Source organism: Ammospiza nelsoni, chromosome 13 (genome assembly GCF_027579445.1).
Source record: "Ammospiza nelsoni isolate bAmmNel1 chromosome 13, bAmmNel1.pri, whole genome shotgun sequence".
Classification (NCBI taxonomy): Eukaryota; Metazoa; Chordata; class Aves; order Passeriformes; family Passerellidae; genus Ammospiza; species Ammospiza nelsoni.
The window spans coordinates 7,089,488-7,112,500 of record NC_080645.1 but is presented as its reverse complement, the minus strand read 5'-3'; the positions used below and the strand labels follow the sequence as shown (position 1 = coordinate 7,112,500).

At 40.7% G+C, this 23,013-nt stretch overlaps 1 protein-coding gene across 2 annotated transcripts in view; it reads right to left on the bottom strand.

Annotated features, from left to right (window-relative positions):
• The window catches only part of TSHZ3 (teashirt zinc finger homeobox 3), a 66,949-nt gene that overhangs the window by 32,445 nt on the left and 11,491 nt on the right, over window positions 1-23,013 (bottom strand). Inside the window, exon 1 of one of the 2 annotated variants that reach the window (XM_059481736.1) lies at window positions 16,648-16,687. The exons of the other annotated variant lie outside the window; for it this stretch is intronic. The gene's annotated coding sequence lies outside the window, so the exon portion shown is untranslated. Of the gene's footprint in view, window positions 1-16,647; window positions 16,688-23,013 lie in introns of those variants that run through there. 2 annotated transcript variants of the gene reach the window in all.

The following is a 23,013-nucleotide window of genomic DNA, read 5'->3' as shown; positions in this document are numbered from 1 at the left end:
TGTATCAACATATAGAGCAATTATGTCATAAACCACCTTCTGCTCAGAAACTCAGCTGAAAGTTCATTCAGTCAAGCACACGAGCCTGCCAAACCTCGAAATGAAAACTCTATTAACAAGAGCCCATTGTGAAAGGAGGTGTACAACCTGAGGAGTGCCAGGCTGATAGGTGCAGAATGCTGCAAGCACCACCCAAATCACTCTCAGCCTCACTGGCAGAGAATTTTCAGCCCTCCCTGGCACAGCTTCACCTCCACAGAGCCACCGTGCATGGGGCTGAACATGCACAAATGTGTCCAGGCACGCTTTTCTCACTATTTGTGCTTTGTTTGTATTGATCATTTGATCTAAAAATAGATGTATTTTGTTCGTGAGCTAACACTTCCCTTAAGGCAGAAAATAAGTAGGAACATGCCTGCAGAAATAATATGTTATTAACATGAAAAACAACAAGAAAAGTACCTCTTGTAAAACACACTGAAGAACAATGCTTGGCAACAGGCTGAGGAGCACTTGGTTTTCATACGATTTCTAAAAGTAACCAGTCATGCTGTCATTAAAGAAACACCACTGAGAAAGCAACAGAAATGTGCCCACAAATATTAAAGAAATTTATTTTTCAATCTTCTAAATAATCGTCTAAAGAAATAACTCTTTTTCAGCAGGGAAAAAAAGCAAAACAACTCAAAAGACATCCCAAGTCATTATATACCATTACAGCACTGGAGGAAACTTAAAATCAAACAAGAAATGCAAACTGAAACACTGAAGTTTTTGGATGACCACCATCACAGCACATATCACACTGCACAACACACGAGTTCATCTGGAGGGGCAGAGGGTCACTCAGCACATACACCGTGCCACAAGGAAGATAGGCAGTTTGAGCTCTGAATATCAATTTTCCTAGCTTATCTCAGTTGAATCACGATCCACCTTGATAGAAAACAGGTATCAGCCTTTCCTACTGCACCTTGATAAAGGGGAGAGGAAGAGGGAGAGATTTTATGGACATGCTGCAGAACAGAAAACTGCACATATGAGCCACAGCTTTATGAATAAAATACAGCCCTTACTGTAACATACATAACAGTCTTGTTTGCAAAACATAATGAAATTTCAGAAAGAAGAATTCAGCATTTGCACAAAAAGCAGAACTCTGCTGCAGCCTAGGCATGTGTCTGTCTCTTCCCACAGCCTGCATTTCCTAAAACTGTATGTAAGGACTTTTGCAAAGCATGGTCCAGGATATATTGCTACTTATGTTAAAACAGTAAGAGCCACTGGGTGTTACTTTGATTTGAATACAAGTGGAAGCAGTTTTCAGACAACAGAGTATTGATATCACCTCTCTCTGCAAACGCTGCCTGGAGCCAGCCGAGCATTCATGTAAATACTTGTTTACAGATTTTTAACACATATATGCACACATAACAGAAGTTCTTAGGGCGAGCCATGCCTTTCATCTCCCTGCTCACAGAGCCCAGGGCACAGCCCAGGCCCCTGCAGGGCCAGGTGTCCCCAGGGCTGGGGCTGCACTGGGGGCAGGTGACACCGCCCTGTCCTGTGGCGTGTCCCCAGCACTCCGTGTGACAGGGACAGCTTGGGGAGAACACACAGGAGGGCTCTCTCCATGCACCACATCCATACCAGTCCTCAAATCCACCCTATTGACCAGAAAGGTGAATGTATGGCTCAGGGACTGTTATGAGCACAGCTATTCAGGAGGTGTTTCTGCTAACCTGGAGCACTTCCCATGGGGCTGGGACAGTCAGGAGCACGGGAGGACTCCAGGAGGAGGCACAAACCCACACACTGTTGATCTGAGTATCTCCTCAAGCTCTTCACAGCTATTAAAAGTCCATCACATACAACACTAACAAGAGCAAATGGCCAGGCAAACCTACGTGACTGTGTCTTGATACATCCCACAATAGCTTCATTTAGCTTAATGCAATACATTACAAAGCCAGCACAGAAGTTAATGTTAGTCAACAACATAATGGACAGATAAGTGTCTCACCATGGTTAAGAACATACACAGGTTCCATTATAAGATCTATTTTTAGCCCCTCCTTTGCTCCCTCTACTCAAACTGTATGAATAGCAAATTTGGTCTGCTTGAAAATACTAAGCTGAAGTCAAAGGAAAAAAGAAATGCTCCTGAGAAGTCATGGAGAAATGGACGACTTGTTTTAACTTAGACATCACTCTGAATTCTGTAATAAAATTGTAAGGACACCAGGGGACTGCACAATTTTCCATTTGCTACCTGGCTATAATTCACCTTTAGGTTCACTGTGGGAGAACCAATATTTCCTTAATTGATATTGTAAAAAATCTGCTTTTTGGATGCTGAAAGGTCCTCTCTTCTTGCCTCAGTTTGCAGCATTCTTTAAGAGTCCTGACCACAGGAGCAACAGGCACACTACAAAATAACAGACAGTTGATATTTTTTTTCCTGCTGCCAAATACTCCAGTTACTATTAGGTTCATTGAAAATTAACCTATATAAAGACTTATTTAGTAGAAGTTTCTCAACTAAAGCCACCACTGTACATTAGGTATTCAGTAAACTTTGTCCCAAAGACTCCTTGAGACAACCAGGTGATTAACTGGTAATTCTTACAAAGAGCGAAGGTGAAATAATTTTTTATACATAGCTGCATTTTTTAAAAGCATGAACATAAATATACATTGTGCCATTTTATTATAAGAGCCCTTTTTTCTTTTCTGAAACTGACTGAAGGAAGTTTTAAGTGCAGAAAGGAGATGGAGTTTAGCTGTGACACTTATGTGTCCTCTACAGAAAGCCTGAAGGGTTTGCTCCATGAATGGCAAAAAAGGTGAATAAAAAAATAATAGTTTTTACATTACATTACTATAGTCAGAAATCTTAAGAAAACCCTACCAGAGATCTGAGCTTGCGAGACAGCAGTATAAAATCCATGATGAGAATTTTGAAGTTTATTCCAAGCTCTGATTTTCTGTGTGACTTCAGCCAACCCGTTTCATCCCTTTCACCTTCTCTCTCTCTGTAATTACTGCAATAACCAATAAGCTCCACTATACACCTTTGGGTCAAGTTTCCTTCCTAGGTTTAAAAGCAGTTCTGCTGATTTTAATGGAATTGCACAGTAATGCAGAATCTGGCTTTCACATTGGAATGTTATAATTAATTAATGCTTAAGAAATTCTTTGCAATCATCTGTGGCAATAAGATACACAAATGCAGTTATTGTTGATGTATTGAAAGTACCCAGGCAAAACAAAATCAATATACAGTGTGCATAATCTGCAAGTGCTGCAGGTGGTCTCCTCCTGTCAGAAGGAACATGTGACAAAGGTGACAATAAGTCTGCGTGTCCTCCCGTGTTTGTTGTCAGAAATGCTGGTCCTTACTAACTCAAACACTTGAACTTTTCCAGGTTTTCTGTGATGCTAACGCCACTGATAAATCCATCATCACATGGATTTCAGCTCTCAGCACAAACACTCTGATTCCAGCCTGTTTCACTCCACCTGCCTTCCAAGGGCTGCAGGAGAAGCAGCATCCCGTGCTGCAGCTCAAGTTCATCACAAGCTGAGAGGTGAGGAGAGAGCAGGGACAGCTGTGAGGTCCCACCACTGCCCCCCTGCACTGCCTGGCCATGAGCAGGAGCCTCCACCACCCAGAGACACCCCAGGATGGACCTTGACACCTCATGCTTTGACCTCAGCTGGCACCAAGCACCACGAGCCACTTGCCCGTGCCCCAGGTGGGATGGGAGGAGACTCAGAAAAAAGGTAGAACCCCTGAGTTAGGAACAGTTTAACAAATGAAAAAACAACAACAATAATAATAGTAATAGTAGTAGTAGTAATAATGATAATAATAATGCACTGGAAAGGGAGTCAACAAAAAGAGAAAAAAAAAAAATAAACCCGAAACCAACCCAGCCTGTACCCAAGCAACAATCAGTGGCTCCTGGCCAGCTCCCCCAATTTACACATTGAGACTGATGTTCTGTGGCATGGAATATCCCAGTGGCCAGCTTGGGGCAGCTCTCCTGGCCATGGTCCCTCACAGCTTCTTGTGCTCCTCCTGACTGGCCAAGCATGGGACACTGAGAAGCTCTTGATTTTGCATGAGTAATACTCAGCAACATCTAAAACATCAGTGTGTTACCCTCATTATTCTCATCCTAAAATCCAAAACACAGCACTGTACTGGCTACTAGGAAGAAAATTAACTCTATGCCACCCAAATCCAGGACAACAGCAGTGATTAGTGTTTTTTTACTGCCATGCAAGATAAGCTTTTTTGTTAAAAATAAAATTATTTCCCATACCTTACTCAATTTGCACAGCAAAAACTGAAACATGGTTTATAAAAATTAAGGTCCTTTTTTATAAGCTGCATGAGCACAGTCATTCATCTAAAACAGATAAATCTCACCTCTATTTCTATAATTTTAAATACTATTTTTTCCCTTCAAGCTGAGATTTTCAAAGACTCGCGTACGTCAAATGCCCATGTCTTTGTGAAATTAAAATTTCAGGATTTGAACAGGAAAATCCTTTAAAATTGGCTAAAAAATGACAGCAGTTAACAAAGGATTTTCACACTCTCTCCTACCAGCATTCAGTCCAGAGTTTTACAGCCAGGTAATGAACTGCTGAATGTGGCACGAAAACCCTGCAGCAAGTTTTGCTGAGGCAATGGGCACTGTCAAAATATTCTACCTCACCTCACAGTGTGATGTTATATAAACTGTTTTCATTTTTGGTGAGTAAGGAAAAAAGGCAATATTTAGAGAAAATTAACTAATGTGGACTAAATTACGCTGTGACCTCTTCAAGACAAGGCCCATGTCCTGTATTTAGTACAAAGGTTCTGAGCAGGGCTTCTGGTTACCACTGCAATAAACATAAAGAATAATGGTGGGCTCAGACATAAAGAGTTGTTTTAATACCCCTGCACTCTATCAAGGTAGTGGACATCAAAGGAAACACGAGAAATAATGCAGAAATGATAAGTGCTGTTGGATTCTGCGACCAGCCCATTCCTTTATCACAAAGCGTTGCCCATACGGCATCAATTACAACTCTTCCAGACACTACAGGTTCAAAGAAAACTGGAGAGGCAGGGAAAGGGATGAATTTAACAAACAAGGGCCATGGTGGCTTTTGGTGAAAAGTACATTGTACTATTCATTTAGGAGACCATGAAGAAAGAAAACCTCTGGGGATATTCAAAAAATGATTCCAGATAAATGAGCTGATTCTGATATTCTAGTAGGAAATAAAGCAAAGAACTCTTAATTTTTTAGAGCATTTTTCCAACAGGGCTTGTTAAGACAAATGCTGATGAGATGTCCATAGACATTACATGGGCATTATCAATTACCTGTTGGTTTGATTTGTTTTTTAAAAGATTAATTAAATAAATCATATTCTTGAACAACATTTGCCAAAAGAAAAAAAGAAAAACGAAAAAAAACCCAGTTATCTGCTGCACTACTTGCTGTATAAAACCACCTCTTACATGCATTTTCAGTATCTGCACATGACTATTGCAGCAGTGACCTCTGATTTTATAAGCATCCCTCTGTACCTGTAACAGCAGCAAGTTCAGAAAGAGCACCGCATCACAAATTAAATACCCATATTTAAGCTTTTTAAGCTCTAAGACATAATCACTGAATAAAGAAAGTAAAACCTCTGCTACATAAAAGGAAAGAATCCCAAATAGCTTTGTGAAATGCACACCCTGTAATATAAGAATTTTATAGGGATATCTTACACATTAAGATCCATTGCTGGAAACAGAATTAGTAAAAAAAATCTTCAAAGCAAAAGCAGATTTGAAATGTAATTTTTCTTACACTAGCATTCCTATTTTGAAAGTAGTTCATAAAACACTTCATGGCACAAAGGAAAGCAAAATAGTGTTAGTGTATCCTTCTAGAAAGATTAACCTGCAACATATCCCAGTGTCTGAAATCAAACATCTGCATTATTTGATCTAATGCTATTAATAAACATGAAAGCTCTGGCACCTGTGAGAGAGTGAAAAATGGAACACAGAAGTATCTTTTAATTAAATATATTAATGGTAAATAGCACTTCAGCAAGGGAGTTTTATTTTATTTTTTTAATTTGGCTGTAGACTAAATATACACTCAAGTAACTTTTAATTATTTCAATACATATTCAGGTAACTTTTTTGGTTTATTTGTTTACAAACTGACTTGTTCCCTGAGGTCTCAGGTATCATGTGCCTAACTCTGCTACAGGAGGAGGAAGAGGAGCAACACCTCTATGGAGCTGCCTGCTGGAACCTGTGTGACCCCAGCTCTGGAAACACAGGGCATGGTTGCGATCACTCAGGGGCTGTGACCCTGCCCTGGCAAAGGCTCACACACAAAGCTCTTCTGCAGGAGGCGACAGCACAGCCTGCCAGGATAAATCCATGGGATACAACGCTTGGCAAAGCCACCACGAGCTGCCCTCTTCTGCATGCTTTCCATCCTTTACCCTTGTCCAGGCAGGAGGGCATGGTGCCAGCAGCAGGACAGACACCTACAAAACCCTGCCAGACCCTGCCGGGGTGCTGCCCTGCCTCCCCCAGCCCCTCCACCTGCAGCCCCTGCGCCAGAAGGTGGCAGCCAGAAATCCCGTGCGCAGCAATGAGTTGTGTACCCTTCCCACAGCCTTCAGCGGGAGGGAGAAAAGAAATCCTTAATTCAAGATACAAAGAAAATATGTATTAAACAGCTCTGTCCTGTTAATGAAACCTGTATTTTAAGGAGATGGAGAACACAGACCATTATAACGTGAGGCTCTGCTTGACCGTTTAACTGATTTACAGATCCGCCCAGCGAGAACGCGGGAGTTCATTTAGTGAAACGTATGTATGAGATTAACAATCAAGGAAAGGCTAAAATTAAAATGAAGAATGAGGAGAACATTACCAATAAGAATTTTCAAGCGCAGAAAATACTGGGTAAAGCTGTTACATAGTGGGAATGCAGGAAACTGGTGGTTTATTTTCTTGGGGTTGTGCACGTTCTGATCCCACACAGTCTGAGACGTGTTTTTCAACAACAAGCTGATACATTTTCTGTCTGATCATTATGGATTTTGACAACGTCATTTTGGAACCTTGGTTACTAAGATATCAATAATTAAATGCTTTCACACTTCGCTCTTGTGGATACTGGCAACTTATCTTTGTCCTCCGAAGAAGCTAATGGTATAATGGGCAAAACATCAAGAATAATTAAGAAAAATGCTGGTTTAAACTCCATCAGAAAAAAAATACAACTTTGTGCGTGGTTCCTGCTTGATACCTCACATCCTGCACTTAGTTTCAAAAAAAGGGAAAGTTATTTCTTTCTGCTACCTCTTAACCATGTTTTGTCTGTGTTTAGAGAAAGAAGTACATGCTGTAATTAATGATTTAATAGCCTCTATGTGTACTCTCATTTTCTACTTAAAAGAATAACTGGCTGAAACAGCAGTAGTCCATTTCAAGAAGCATCCTTCTCCCTCTGCCTTTCCTTGTAGAAATGTTCTCTGTAACACTGCTGCACAAAGTCTCCAGCCTCGATTTGCAGAGAAGATACTGCAACCCCGTGATATCTCAGAGATGAGGGCTGGGAGAGAAAAAATTTATTTTAAAGAGCACAATATCTATTTTATAGCTTTAAGTATATAATCTGCCTTAACTGGGAAACTCATACAGGGAAATTCAAGGATGTACAAAGTCCCTTTCTAAGAGCACTCGACACACAAAGCGATAGAAAGAATTTAAAGAGCATGTAAAAAGACAACTCTGAACAAACTACCAATATCTTGATGCTGTCACTGTGAGAAACCAAGGCAGAACAGATTCATTTGGCTGAAGAGTGGATGCAGCTTTATACAAATGATTAATACTTGGCAACCCCCCTCCACTTGGCTTGTCACCAGCAAACTCACTATACTTACTTCCCAGCCCTCCATTGTATTTTATATAATGACAGACCCGGCTCCAGGATGAGATGAAGCTCCCGTGGCTGGATCAAAAGCAAGGAAACCTCACAACCAGGGATCTGAACAGCCAGTTTAGCCACAGAAGCCATGGACAACTCGAATCTGCAGCAGATGCCTCACTCTGCACCTATAAACTCATCCAGGATCTTCATCCTATTATCATTCTGTTCTGAGGACTAAGGTACAGCACAGGAATGGTCAAAAAGCACAGAACTAGCATGAGGGGGTTTGTTAAATCAACAAACCCCAGAGAACAGAGAACCATACCATATAGCACTGCTTTTACATCATCCTGGACAAGTCCCAAGCAGAACTATATAATTAAGCAGGCGATAGTGCACAGCTGTTCCAGAATATTCCTGGAGTGGGCAAGTCTTAAGGTACAGAATTACAGGACTAGGAAACTGCATCACACACCACAGAAATCAGGAACAGACTGGGAAACAAACTGAGCCAAGGCCTGGATGAGTGGTAGGGCTGCACTGCATCTGACCTGCTCCTGAATAGCTGGAGAGGGAAGGAGGGCTCCCCTGGCCTGGAGGGACACTGACTGGTACTACTGAGTGCCTTCAAGAACTGCAGAAACAGCAATGACTCCCATTCTGTACCTGCAGAACACAGCAAACCACAGGTTACCTGACCTATAGAGACCACTTTCCTTCCTGACCAGCAGTTGCTCTCACTGTACATCCTTCTTTTCAAAAATGCATAATCCTGTAATTATTTACACACTTTTCCATTCCTTTACATAACAATTCAGTGTTCAAGTTGGTGACAAAATTCTTACGAAAACCATATTAGCTGCACAAATGTTTATCTTTAATCTACAAATAACTACATTTGGAGAAAATGAAAAGCTGCCTTTTCATCATTAAATTATGCAAGACTTGCAATCTTCATGAGTAAATTTGTTGCAATGAAAATGGACATCTTGGTATGAATTACAAAGGACTGGAAAATCTGAAGTAGAAATAAGCCACCAAAAAAACTACAGCAAGAAATATTACAGGAACCAGTATGTCAACCCTAATTGTGTAATTACTTTTTGGCTTGGTCATATAAGCTAGAAGCAAGAAACAAGAGACAATGGTAATTTCTTACTGCTGAAATGAAGGTGTCAAACTGTCTTGTATGGTCTGTGTGCTCTAAGCTAAAGTTTACATTTATATCATGTTACTTCAATTACAATCTTAAAAGAGACTTGAATGTTTCAACTGCATTAGGCCAGGATTTGTAGATGTTGAACACACACACACATTACCAGTTGTCCACATAAATACATTTTCACATGCGTGCTTGTTTATGGACATTCTAATGCATGGATCATTTGTTTGAAAAATAAAACTTTGTTTAAAAAGAAAAGAAAAAAGTGAATTTTGAAATATTTTGCAGTTGTGGATTGCTTTTTTGGTTTTTTTTTTTTTCCTGAAAAATTTAAAAGATTAATGTCTGCAGTGACAGGGAACACAGCAGAACTCCGAAATACTCCTGGGCCTGATTCTGACACCCTGGCTCACAGATCCCTGGATAACCTGATTTTTACCAGCAGCTACCCACTGCAAAGACAGAATCGTGCCTGCTCTGAGCCCTGCCCAGCACCAGGAGGCGTGAGGCAGAGGCAGCTCTGTCCTCCCATGGCTGCCCCCAGCTCCCTCCCGTCCTCTCCTCCCGCACCCTTCCCGCTCCATCCAACGGGGCCAGTCATTAGCTGTCTTTCTCAAAAGCAGCCCAGAGCAATCTTTATGCTACTGCACATTATTGTCACTTTATTTTATAACTTATTTGTTTTCATTTCTTCAATTTGCCTCTCGTGGGATTGACCCTTGGTGCGGCACTGACAGACGTGTGTGTGAGATGAGCAAACTTCATCCTTTGGTAGACAGACAGAAATCAATGGAACAAAGACTGCTCTCCAGTACATAATCAGAGCAGAGGGCTGAGCGAAAAAGAATGTGAAAACCAGAAACTGAGTATATACAGAACGGGCACTTGTGTGCCTAATCAAAAACCACACATGGGTGTTGGAATCAGCTCAACCAAATATGACAAAACTTCTCTGCTAAACCACACTGTTGTATATTTTACAGATACCACACAGTTTTCTACATCTTGTTTTAGGAATGCTTTTTAACCATTTTAATGGGATTATTGTCAAATGCCTACATACAGAACTGTGTTAAAATTTAGGAGAAAAAATGCTATTAATAATATATGCTATAAAATTACTTAATATCTCTTTTTACATACGAACGCTAGGGCTAACTGATATCAGAGCTACTTAGGAGTCTAAAGAAGTTTGGCTGATTTTTTTTTTTTTTTTTTTGGGACTGTTTCTCAACTGACTTGGACTTCAAGAGGCATAATTGCAGAGTGTGAGAAGTAAAATCTTGCCCATGATGCAGCAATTACTGAAATGCCAAGTATCCAAAGTGCTTGACAAGCTGGAATATTAAGATTACTTCCAGGACAATGGCAAATTACGGGGTTCACTTCTTAGTAAATTACAAAGGTACCTAATAAAGATGCTGCTACAAAACATTGCACTCATGTATACACCATCTTTCTCTGTAAAAATAGACAGATTGTTCAATCTCTACATATAAACTATGTTCCTTTTATATGTGCACATAAAGTATAGGAAATATATGAGTATGCTGTCCTTGAAGTACAATTTTCAGAGAAGCAGACCCAGTCCAGCAATCACATCCACTCTCAATGCAGTCAGTGAGGTAACTGAGAAATCAGGGTCATCCTATTTGTCTGCAAAAATATACATTTAATTGAATATACTAAGTATAGTTTGAAACAATTTCAGGAAAAGTATTTTCATGAAATTGTCTAAAAATCAAGCAGAACAATATGACATAATTTAAGAACCTCTAAAATTAATAAAAATATTCCTTGCAATTTTCTGCCTACATGTGGAAAAAAAAAAAAAATCCATTTCTGTATTTACACAGTATGCAGAACCCCTTTCTCTTTTATTTTAGAAATATGTGATTTAAAATATCTTTTTGTGAAGAGTAAGGCCAGATTTGAAAGTGAGACTCAGATGCAAACACTGCCATGAGCAGAAGCCACAGCCACGAGGTCCAAGGGCAGTTTTGGCTCATTTTTACCTAGCTTCCTCAAGCTTTAGCATAGGATATGAGTAATTGTGACAACTGTAACATTAGCTATTTGGCTTTCCTTAGACTTTTTCCTCCTTTTCTGTTTCCCAAAGAACTTGATAAGGATTTTTGATTGTTTGTTTTCTTTCCTTTTTAATTTAGAATAACTTGACTATTAAGAGGATTCTTTTTTCTTTGCAGCTGTTTAACTTCCACTTTGGTTTTTGAATTGTAAAAACTTAAAAAAGAGACTCCTTCCTTCAACAACTTAAAAATACAAGTTTATTTTTATTTTAACTGCCTTTCTCTTAGATTGAATGACTGAAGATAAAGAAAATACTGCCAGGCCACAGTGAAGGCTAAACACATACAGCAAAACAAAAACTGAATTAAAAAATCCACCTCAAAGGTGTCACCTACATATCAGTCTCAATACAAAGCTGTACATTTTAAACATTAATTCTTAGATTTTTCTTGTGAAGCAAGATATATTCCCTGCCTCCCATTACCCCTGTATTGTGGGTTGAAAACTAAGATATACAAAACTCTAATTTCCCTTTAAAGAAAATTCAGGGATTCCTAGTTCTCAGCATTGGCTATATAACTATTTTTTTAAACACAGAATTGGACATACCACCACAGCACTGTCAAAACAGGAAAGTTCAAAATCATAGCACTTACTATTAAAAAAAAATAATCACAAAACAAACAAACAAAAAATAAAGCAGATATTCTAAGGCTTGTTTCTGCTGGCAAGCTGTGTAGTTGCCAGTTCCACAGAGAGCCAGCCTGACTGGGATTCAGGCTCCTTTGGCAATATAATGCTCAAATGTTCTGCTACAGCCGCCTGGATACAGACGGGGATTCCCCCTTCCTGACGATCCCTTCAGTACTGAGCGATAAATAAAACCCTGTTAGATCCCAGATTTTACTAAATTTATCTGCCTAGTTTCATTCTACCTCAGGAAAAAAGAAAGCAAAATTTTATGCTGTTGTTTCCTAAGACTTCAGCCTCCTTTGGCTGGCACTGAACAGACAAACATGAAGCTACACTGTGCTAAAAGCTGCATATTCTGCATAAGCAGTGTGTGTAAGAAAGCCCTCAAATACATTTTTTCAAGGAATGAATATGAATGAAAATGAAAAAAATTTAAAAGACTACTGTAAAGGAACTATGTACTGAATACCTATACTCTCTCACGCTTCATAAAATTTACGTTGAAAAATCATTATTTTGGTGCATAGACTGACAGATTACAAATAAATCTAATTCCAAGAACTTAATCTCTCACTGCAATATTTTTTTCCAAGAAAAATGCATGCATATGTATCAAAATTTAGGTTTCTTAAAACTAAGTATTCCTTGTTTTGATGTCTGAATTCATCTCTGTGGTTTCAAGTTTCGGATCCACAAAAGACACACATAATAATATGATAAATATATATATTACTATGTAGGATATGAAGATATATTTAAACTTCAAAATACCAGCATTTACCAGACACTTTTGACTGAAGGTAGGTTTTGTGAAATAGTTTTTAATAAGGAGGCCTCAGAAAACAGGAGAACCCAAATATCAAAGAATGCATTTATGACAATTTGTTAACATAAATAGTTTGAACAAGCAGCTCTTTTAAAAAGTGTGCCTGCTTTCAGGCAAAGCAAGTTAATTCAACATTCCAAGTAACAGAAGTTTAGGTAACCATCTAAAGCTGCATCCTTGTAAGAGGATTTTACAATGGAGTTGCTGACAGACAGGATATGCCATTGAGGGCATGGCCATAATAAAGCTTTAAGGGAATATTTGCTAAAAATATTCTCATGTTATAGAGTTGGTGGGTTTCAGTTCATTGTTCTGTTGAAGACATCTTTTTTATTTTTCATCTCTCATAACAGCTTGTTCATCTTTTTTCCAATGATGCCACTGATATTTCATGAATGCTTTCATCTTACTTTTAATGTAATTTACATAGATGCAAGCACCAAAAGATAATAAAGATAATACACAGTGTAGTGTAGCTAAAATGCAACTTCAAACTTCAAGACTGTAGTTGGAATTTATGTTCGTTCTTTCTTTGCCATGTTTTGTCATAAGGAACAGAAGTAAAAAACTCTGTTGAAGGCGTGTTTTGAGAAAATGTCATCTATATGCACAGACACCAAAAACCAGTAGTAGCTTTGGAAGTCCTGGCTTGCTTTGGAGTTACCCATCCCACAGCTGCTAAATAGATCAGGTAGCCAGCACATGACTGCCTATGCAGACTGTAGCTAGCAAATGGCATTTTTTACTCATTTTAGCAGAATGTCCATTTTAAACTGCAATAAAGGAAAACCAGCAACCGAAGGCAAAAAGCTACTGGGAAAATTACAGATGTGGTAGGGATATTTTGCTGAACTTTGACTGCAGAAATGGGAAACAACCTTGACAGAGACAAACACTATCCTCCTTTTATTTTCTTCAGAGCCACTCCGAAGGTGAAGAGCATTTTTTTCCGTACACAAGAATGTGTAAAACCCACTGATTCAGGACAAAACTATCTGCAGAAGATAAGAACATCTGTAGTGTTCTCCTGCCGCAGTCTAAACAGCGGCGATAGGCTCTGCTCCCTCCCTGCCGGTGATAGCAGCCAGCGTGTGCTCCTGACAATATCATCATTACAAACTTTATTATTGCTTTTGGTATTTCACGAGGGGTCTGGCAGGCGGGCGCTCAGAGCCCGCAGAGCGCATCACTCTCCCACGTGTTTCACGGATATTTACTGGATTCCAGTATAACCCAACCTGTTAATGCCTCTGGAATGTATAAACACTGTTAACTGCTAAATTCCCTGTATCAACATTTCAGGCATAACCGTTAAATAAGTTGGTTGCTAACTGTTGAGGAAGATTTTGATTTATTGAGTAAAGTATCATCATGGGATGAAAATCAAGATCACATTTTTAGGGAGACATGACATATTATCCATAACGAGATGTAATTTTGCACTAAAAGAGTAAGGATAAAGAGTGTGTTTTTAGAATAGAATCAACAGACAAATTTGTACAATGCTGTTACCTATCGATACAGACACTTGACTGATAACATTGTCTATTTATAACTTAATACTGTTCTGAATATTAACAAAAGTTTCTTGGCATCCCATTAGTAATTGTATAATTATTTCAAAACAGATTAAAATACTCCACCTAATTGAATTCCATCAAACAAAAATCTCCATTCTTGATTGAGACATCAGTACTACATTACATTCCTTTTAAGAAAAGCAACTGCTTAGCATCTACTCCCAAATCCTTACAGGTTCTTTAACACAAAAAAGGTTACTTAACAAGTTGAGAACCCAGCTAAGAACCTTCTACAAGAACCTGTCAGGATCTACCCTACATCAACAACAAGAAGCACAACAGGTGTTATCAGGTAACACAGATGAAATTCTGTTCCTTAAATTGCCACTCAGTGAAAGCCCAACCAAGTTAACAGAGTCAGTAAAATAATAATATTTGATTTCAGTGGGCTTTGGACTGGGTCTGAACAAGAACAAGCGCTGGAAGCATCCATGGCTTATTCCGAAGGACAACCCACAGCAGAACCAACTGCTCCAAACCTTCGCTGCAAGTTCTCAACAACCAGGTCAATCCGTGGAGTACCTGGAAGTGCAACAACCCCCAGGAAGCGCAGGCCAGGCTGTGATCCCCTGCAGCAGGGCACTGGCTGGCACTGCCTGGCAGGCACTGGGATGTCCCTGTGTGTGTGCTGGGAAGGGCATGGCTGCAGAGGCTGACCTGGGAAAGGCTGGGCAGCCCCTCCTCGGAGCTTCCCCCCACATTTATGTCCCACAGTGACAGGGAAGCAGGCTCAGGACAGGAACTGAAGCTGTCCAGACTCTCCATGTGAGTTCATGTCCACCCTCATGGCCTGACCCACATCACCAGCTGATGGCAAGCAGCTCCTGTGGACCCAAGGGAGGACAGAACACCTCCTTCCCCCACGCAGGCAGGTCCACACTGAATGCAAGCAGGATCCCTGTCACAGCAATGCAAATTCCTTAGCTTGAGAAATCGCCTTTTTAAACCTTTCTTTGTGGGGAATCTTGTCGGGAAAGTAGAACACGCTCCCAGTGATCTGACAGATTTCAATAATTATTACACACAGTTTTTACACAAAAATTCACACCTGGACATCTCTGCTGGATGTAAGCAGCAGAATCTGGGGGAATCCACAGCATTAATGCTTTTACATTTCCAGTGCTGCTGCTGAGAAGACCCACTCCTGAATGAGAACTCCATTATGTTGGGTGTGACACAAACATCCAACACACAAAGGCATTCCTACTTCAGCAAAGTAGGCAACTGCTTCACATAAAGTGTATCTTCCAGTCCTTACAACAAATCACACCCTCCTTTTAACACAAAATTTAACTATTTTGTTTCCTTTTATCAACCTTCAGTAAATCAACTATATAAAACATTTGCAGTGTCTATAAAAGAAGCTTTTAATTTTAGCCTAATGCAAACACATGGTATTGTTAGCTAAAAAACACAGCCAGTGAAGATCAAGTAACAAAAGATGATTTCCTTTGAGAAATGTTAAATACTTCACTTTTTCACGACTGAGCACAAGTTTGTAAAGGATGATAACTTTGTTTTGTAATTTGCTTATTGCTTAATCATGAAGACCAGATTGAGCATTTGAGTCACACAATTTTGTGTTGCACACTCCTACAACAAGAATGTGCTGTAAAATTTTATTTCTTTTTTTCCTTCATTCAGCTTACTGCTTGCTTGTCCTCCTGCTTATTCAGCTAACCATCTCAAAATGAAATGCAATCACACAGCAAGATTTCACTGCTGCTGGAGTATTTTACACAAAAAACATATAAGCATGAGGAAATAATGCATCGCTATTCTCATATATTACACCGGACTATTTTCTAACTAATATAGATAGGAAGCATTTTATTGCAGGCCCAGAGCAAAAACAGAGGAAGACAAGGTATCCTGGGTAAATGATACATTTCTGCAGTTAAAAAACCCACTCATACACTATCTTTGCTGTCTCAAGTTCTACCTTCTATTTTTCAAATATTCTTTCACTAAAATTTGCAGCAAGTCCAAACCAGTTTTGCCCACCTGGTTTATATCTCTCCATTTTACTTACGAGGTTAAGGTGGTTGCCAGAATTGCACTCTTATGCCCAAACTAATTAAATTAATATGGCAAATGCAAAGGGATTTGGGGGTTAATTAGAAAGCAAGGCATATGTTTAACTCTAAAACAACAGCACAGTTGTATACCTGATTTTGAAGGCAAGTGAATGAAAGTAACACATGAATTCAGGTATTTCTATTTTAGGGACCATAGAGTGGTTTAGATCACTACCTACCAGTCTTTTCTTCTGCATGGCTCTAGTGCTTCCTTCCCTTCTCCTGAAGGCATTTCCAACCCTGCTCCTTCCTCCACAGTTACCCTAGGGATTAAAGCAGTGCCCTGCCTGATGGCTTTTATCTGATGATTCCCTACCTCCAAGGCCATCTGGCTCTGCTCCTGGATTATCAGCTGACACGAGTTAGTCATCATGCACCTACGACAGTAAAACCATTCTCTTTTACCCCAGTCATTTCTGAAGAGGTATCCTAGAAAGCATGCTGAATAAAACAGGGTATTTCTTATCATATAAGTAAGTGTATACAAATGTATTTTATGCATTTCACTGCATAAAAAGTGACCAAAGGACAGTCACTTAGAGAATACCGGGACATCTTCCAAGCTTCAGGTTTAGCTTGCAGAAGACTCTTCTTAAGCACGCTGCTGACAAACTGAAAACTGGAGATAAGAAATATTTCTGTTTCACTGCAAGGGCTGGTAGGACTAAAGCCCTAAATTCACCAAGCATATAAGAGATGGCACAGCAAGCTACACTGAGAGGAATAAAAATGACAACTAACCTTAAAAATGTGGAATAAAAAGTCTCTCTTCTCTCAGAAAGCTTCAAAAGGAAATGCATATCCTCCAAACTTCATGGACACAGCATGCTCTAAAGCCAGTGAGAAATGCTCTGGATCTCTGGCAGAGAACAGGACAGACCTGAGCACTGTGTGGCACAGAGCTGCAGTGTCACAGCCTGGAACAGGCAGAGAATGGGCTGAGGGAAGCCTTGCACATTTACTCAGTTCACATTCAGCCAAGCACATTATATATATACATGTGTGTATATGTATATATATATGCACATCTCTCCTTGATATATTTTTCTCAGTATACAGATACCATGTAACTTAGTGGTTCCTACTGAGATACTACATTCTACTTCACACAGTGACTTAAACACTGGCAAATGCTTGATTGTTATTTGACTGTTTATTTTAAACTCCCTTTGCACATTCTTCCACCATTTAAAGCAAAACAGTTTACTATCTGTGCCGGTGTTAATGTTTGACATATTCTGTCCATTTTTCACTTCACATGAACAAAAAGGCAATGCAGCTTTACCATATTCAGTACCAAGGTATTTCAAGTTTCTAAACAGTTTTCCCTATACAACTGCAAAAGCAGCCTCATATGGGGAAGGATGAGGAAGAGGGTAGGACAGAAAAACCCTTTCATAGAATCCAAACTCTTTCACCTGTACAATAAATATTGTGAATGAGGAACAGCTATTCTGTCTTCCCTCTACACCATGCATGGAATAGAGACTGAGAAAAAATAAAAGGGAAAATATGCATCTCACCTTGATGAGCAGAGGGAAGCATTATCACAGGAACTTTCATATACTATGTGCTAAAAGTCTCTATCAGACTAAGAATAACCACATATATTCCAACATGCAGCCATCTATCCATGTGTCTCTTAGCCAACATTTCTTGGATGTCAGCACTATATATCCCCCCATTAGGGAACCACTGCCACAGTTCCTCTATCAGTAAATAAAACAGTGATCAGCAGATCTGAAATACAGCAAATACTTGAAAAGGTATCAGAGGTGTTGATATGTGAAAAGGAGACAAATCTGCTTCCCAGCTAAGAAGGAAAGAGCTCTTTAGCCATAAACATGTCACCTCCCATGCTGGCATGGCTATCCCACATTTATTTAATCCACAGAATGTGCTAGAGAAAGCACTGCATTCCTGCACACAAGCACCCCCCATGTGCCCTGCACAGGCACAGGGCCCACTCACCTATGACAAAAAATGCCAGTAATATGTCAGCCTGAATTACTATTACATATAGAAGAAAAAGAGTTAGTCCTGCTAAAAAAAAAATACCTGCCAGCAACTCCAGACAACATCCTAACTTTACACAGAAGTGCTGGGCTATCAGCCAAGGGGGTGCTGACTTTGGTTGTGCAGTGCACAGATGATATTTCTCAAGCTAATGCTAATATGCAGTACTCTGCTTTTAAAGAGGTTTTTTTTTTTTTATTTCTCACACAAACTTTGGTGAACATGACGTTCTGAGGAATCACTAATATGAAATGTTACTTGAGGACACAGATCTCTCCAAGTCATCCAAGCTAGCTGCAGCCTGAGCTTCCTGCCCCCAGTGTTGGAAGAATAGTTCTATGCAGCAGATGTGTCATACCCAGCACTCAGATGGCACCCCGTTTCCTTCTGAGCTGTGTTCTCTCCTCCTCTAAGTAAATACTGGAATGATTACAAGTGAAACAGGGTGTGAGAGCAGAAAATGTGATACAGGCTACACACAATTAGCAGAGGAGCTGCTTGTGACACACTGACACGAAGAGCTGTGCAATGAACACTTGGAGGCATCAGCCAGTGTGAAGGGGATGGTGTGTGCAGAACAGTGTACAAGGTTTGCATCCTGCAGTTTAAATTCCCAGTATTTCACAGCCTGTGTCCTTGCAAATCTTGCTAATAATCAACACTAATACAGAGTCTTGATATTAAAAGTAAGTAGGTTTATTCTCCTGGCAGCACAAACTTGAACTTTTTCTTGAAATTCTAGAAACCAGGGTAAAGTATGAAACCAAAAATGGAAAAATACAGAGGGGCAGCGTGGCAGCCACCTCTGCATCACTATTTACAAAATACTTTGTAAAAATGAAACACTACTAATGCAGTCATCATCCCTGTGTTCTCCTGTGATCAGTCCATCCACAGACTCCTTCAAAGCCTGAACAAACACCAAAGTTGGGTTTTTTGGACTACACAGTCATTTTGCCCAGCAATCAATCATAAGACATTGCATTCTCACAAAACTGTTGTGCCACATTTCAGCCTCAGACCCAGCTTTTGGGCAGCAGCAGCACTGAGCCCTGCTCTGCTGGCAGCAGCACCAGCTGTGCCCAGCTGTTTTACACACCCTGGTAAGCACTGCACTGCCCAGAAGTGCATTCCTGTGTACCCTGGGCTGGGTGTGCTCTGCTGCACCCACTGCTGCACCTAAACTTGGAGGAGTTGGAAACTGGGCTTTGCAGCAGCCTTCTCATCATCACAGCTACAAATAACTGGAAAATTGCTGGGAAATCAGGGTTCAGAATGGGTTCACGTGAGCTTGTTATTCCTCTGGCTGATTGGAAATGAGATAGGTGCTGCCTGGACACCTCTCCTGTACTGAAGAAAGGACAGGGCTGCAGCCCCACCGAGCTTTGCCTGCCTTGCTGATGGCAGAGCTCGGGCACTCCAACTCTGCTGCAGGGGACAGCCAAGGAGACAATGCCCTGGAAAGGTGGCCCAGGATGAAAAGGCTGCATGAAAGCCGTAGGACCCTCACTTGGACAGACTAACCACACACTCCAGTAACTGCCAGCAAAGATAGTGAAGCTGAAAGAGGCTTAGTGCAAGCATGCAGGAGATTTGTGACAGAAAGTTAGAACTCCATGTCAAGCCTTTCATGCAAACAATAAATATTACTTATGCTCATAATCAGACTTTTCTCCAGCATCGTCTTTGAATGTTGAACCTTTTTCAATTAATTAAAAACTATGCACTGCAGAGTGCATATTTTATCAGCCCTCAGCTGCTTAAGTGTCTAGAAAAGACCAGGCAGTTTTTCTTTTTTCCAGGCAACCCAGAGCAAGTACTTGCAAGGGTCATATCTTTTTAATTATCTTTTCTCTCTTTGATTAATTATTCCGTCTGACAATAGCGTGTTTCTAATGCTATTCACCTGCCTTTGATGATTGACAACTTTTCTGTCTGATTCAAAGCAAACAGCTGCTGCCATGATTGCCTAGCAACCAGGATGTGATGGATGAGCCCCAAAGATGGATGGCTGCAATAAATCATGTCTCCAGCTATAAAACTGAAAAAAGGGATAAGAATAAAAGCGAACAAAAAACAAAACAAGGTTTCTTCCCATGAGTGCACTCAGCTCCTTACCAATTACACCTGAAATGGACTTTGTGTCTATTAATAGCAAAGTTTTCTAATCAGTAAGAATGCAATGATGCCATTTGTATCAAGGTGTGTTTACAATTGTTACAGCAAATTGGCACTTGTACTTCAATTACCTACTGTGTTACACAAGTGTAGAGTAACAGAGCAAAGTTTTACCTTATACGTTTGAAGGCTTTATAAAAAATATTATGTTTTTTCAGAGTTGTTTTCATGGTGTTGGACTTGAATGAAGGGCATAAACTTGAATTCTCCTTACTTTTGACAACTGAGTGCACCAAAAGTAAACGGAACTGAAAAACTCATTTCTATAAAACACATATAAGGTCACTGCTGGCTTTAAAAAAAAACATTTTAACTAAAATGTTTATTAAGTGTTGCTGTCATTCCTTTTCGCTAGGAGGGCATCCTGCAATCAAAGAAAAAGTTGATGTGACAAGCAATGTTTCAAAAACACCCGCTACCTGTGCAAATTCAAGACTGATTCAACAAGGTAATTCTCATCTCATTTTACCCACTGCTCCTGTAAATCATTTGAGTTTTGTAGGATGCACCAGGCAAGGAACAGTCAATAGTTTGTCAGCTCAGAACAAGTTTAACCAGGCTGGATATTGCACTTGCCTGAAGGGGCACAAACAGCCCAACACCTTAAGTTCTGGCACTGCCTATTGCTCCATTGTTGGAGTGTCTCCCTCCTGAAAGTCCCTGCCTGCACTTCCTAGGAAAGATCTAATTGCCTATAAAAAGCTGTTTCCTTAATTCTTCCAGCAGGTGGGGGTGTCCTGGTTCCAGCAAAAGTGCTTCAAAGAGGGAAGGGATTGCCCTCACTATTTACACAGCCAGGCCATCCACCCTCCAGGAGCACACTTGGGGGCGAACACCAAGGCTACAAGATTCACAATCCTGCATGAAGAGCGTGGGTGGGAAAGAAATATCTGAATGCTGAAATAATTATGTCCTAGAACCTTCTTTCCTTTGCCATTATTTGGGACCCAGAAAAAAAAATAAAAGGTGCATCCTGTTAGCAAAAGGAAGCTGGAGTGTATTAATCTGTTCACAAGCACATTTTTATACTGGAAGTGGCAATGCCTGGCAGTGTTACACTGGATCAGCCACAGTCCTGTTTGTATTTTAGTGTTACACACGGCAAGTCTCTGTGCTCATGCAAGAGGCTGCCTGCATCCTTGCACGGGCCACGGCTTTGTCTACATTCTTTACAATTATTGAAATGCTCCCACTAAAAACTTAACTCTGCCTCTGCCTGTCCCTCTCCCTGTTGTACAAACACACACACACATCCACACACGGAAATCCAGCCCCTAAAACAATTGCGAGGCACTCCTGTAATGACCGGCGAGTATCTGGTAACAAACAATGAGAAAGCAAAGCCATCAATCACAACATGCACGCCGAGGCCTCCATTCTGTCCCAGCTCATCCAACTCTCAAGTTACAGCTTTACACGGCAAGTCTAAATAATATTCAAAATGATAAATGGCACTATAAGCCTGATATCCATCATCAATCTTTTTTTAAGGAACATCCATCTTCAATAATGCACGTTTGAATCATGTGAAACCAAGAGCTCCCAGATTCATTTACACAACCCCCAGCAAGCCAGTGCTGCTTGAATGATACGTGTCAGCCAGTTTGTCCCAACTGCCAAACTCAAAAAAAAAAAAAAGGGGGGGGGGGGAAAGAGAAACGAAGAGAGACTGAGACAGCAAGGATACAGGAGGGGAAAACCTTCAGGGGGCTGAGCAAGGCGACTTAGCAGCTGGTATGAGAGCACATCACCTCCTCGGTGAGCGTGGCAGTGCCCCCAGCACCGCCGGGCGCTCCCGGCCCCGTTCCGTGCCCCGCTCTGGCCGGAGCACAGCCAGCACAGCCAGCACAGCCAGCACAGCCAGCACAGCACACCCAGCACACCCAGCACAGCCAGCACAGCACACCCAGCACACCCAGCACAGCCAGCACGCACACCCAGCACAGCACACCCAGCACACCCAGCACACCCAGCAGCAGCAGCAGCACCGCCGGAGCGGGAGCTGCCCGGGCCCCCCCCGGCTCTGCTCTGCCAGGGCCGGTGATAAATGACACATGTCATTCTGTCGGGAGGGAAGGGTGGGTCAGTGATGTATGGCTCTGCTGAAAAGGAAATCGACTGTTTGGCATGGTGCGGCTATTCTCCACCAGGATTTAGTTTCAGAACTCTAAAATGAAATCTCTGATGTTTCAAGTGCACGGTTAGGGCAGCCTGACGTGCGGCCGAGGCAGATCGCTGCCTTTTTTTTTTCCCCCCCCCTTAATTTTTATTTTTTAACCTCTCTCTGCCCTTCGGATTTCAAAAAACTGCTCCACTGACTGGAAACTGCAAAAGAACACACATATATCAAAGTCTTCAATAGTTATGATCCATGATAAAATTTAAATAGGTTGAGGTTTCTATTTTTATTTATTATTGGGGGGGAAAAATGGCATGCAGGCTTGACACAAAAGCAAGATAAAAATTAGCATGTTTGAAGTAATCGTCC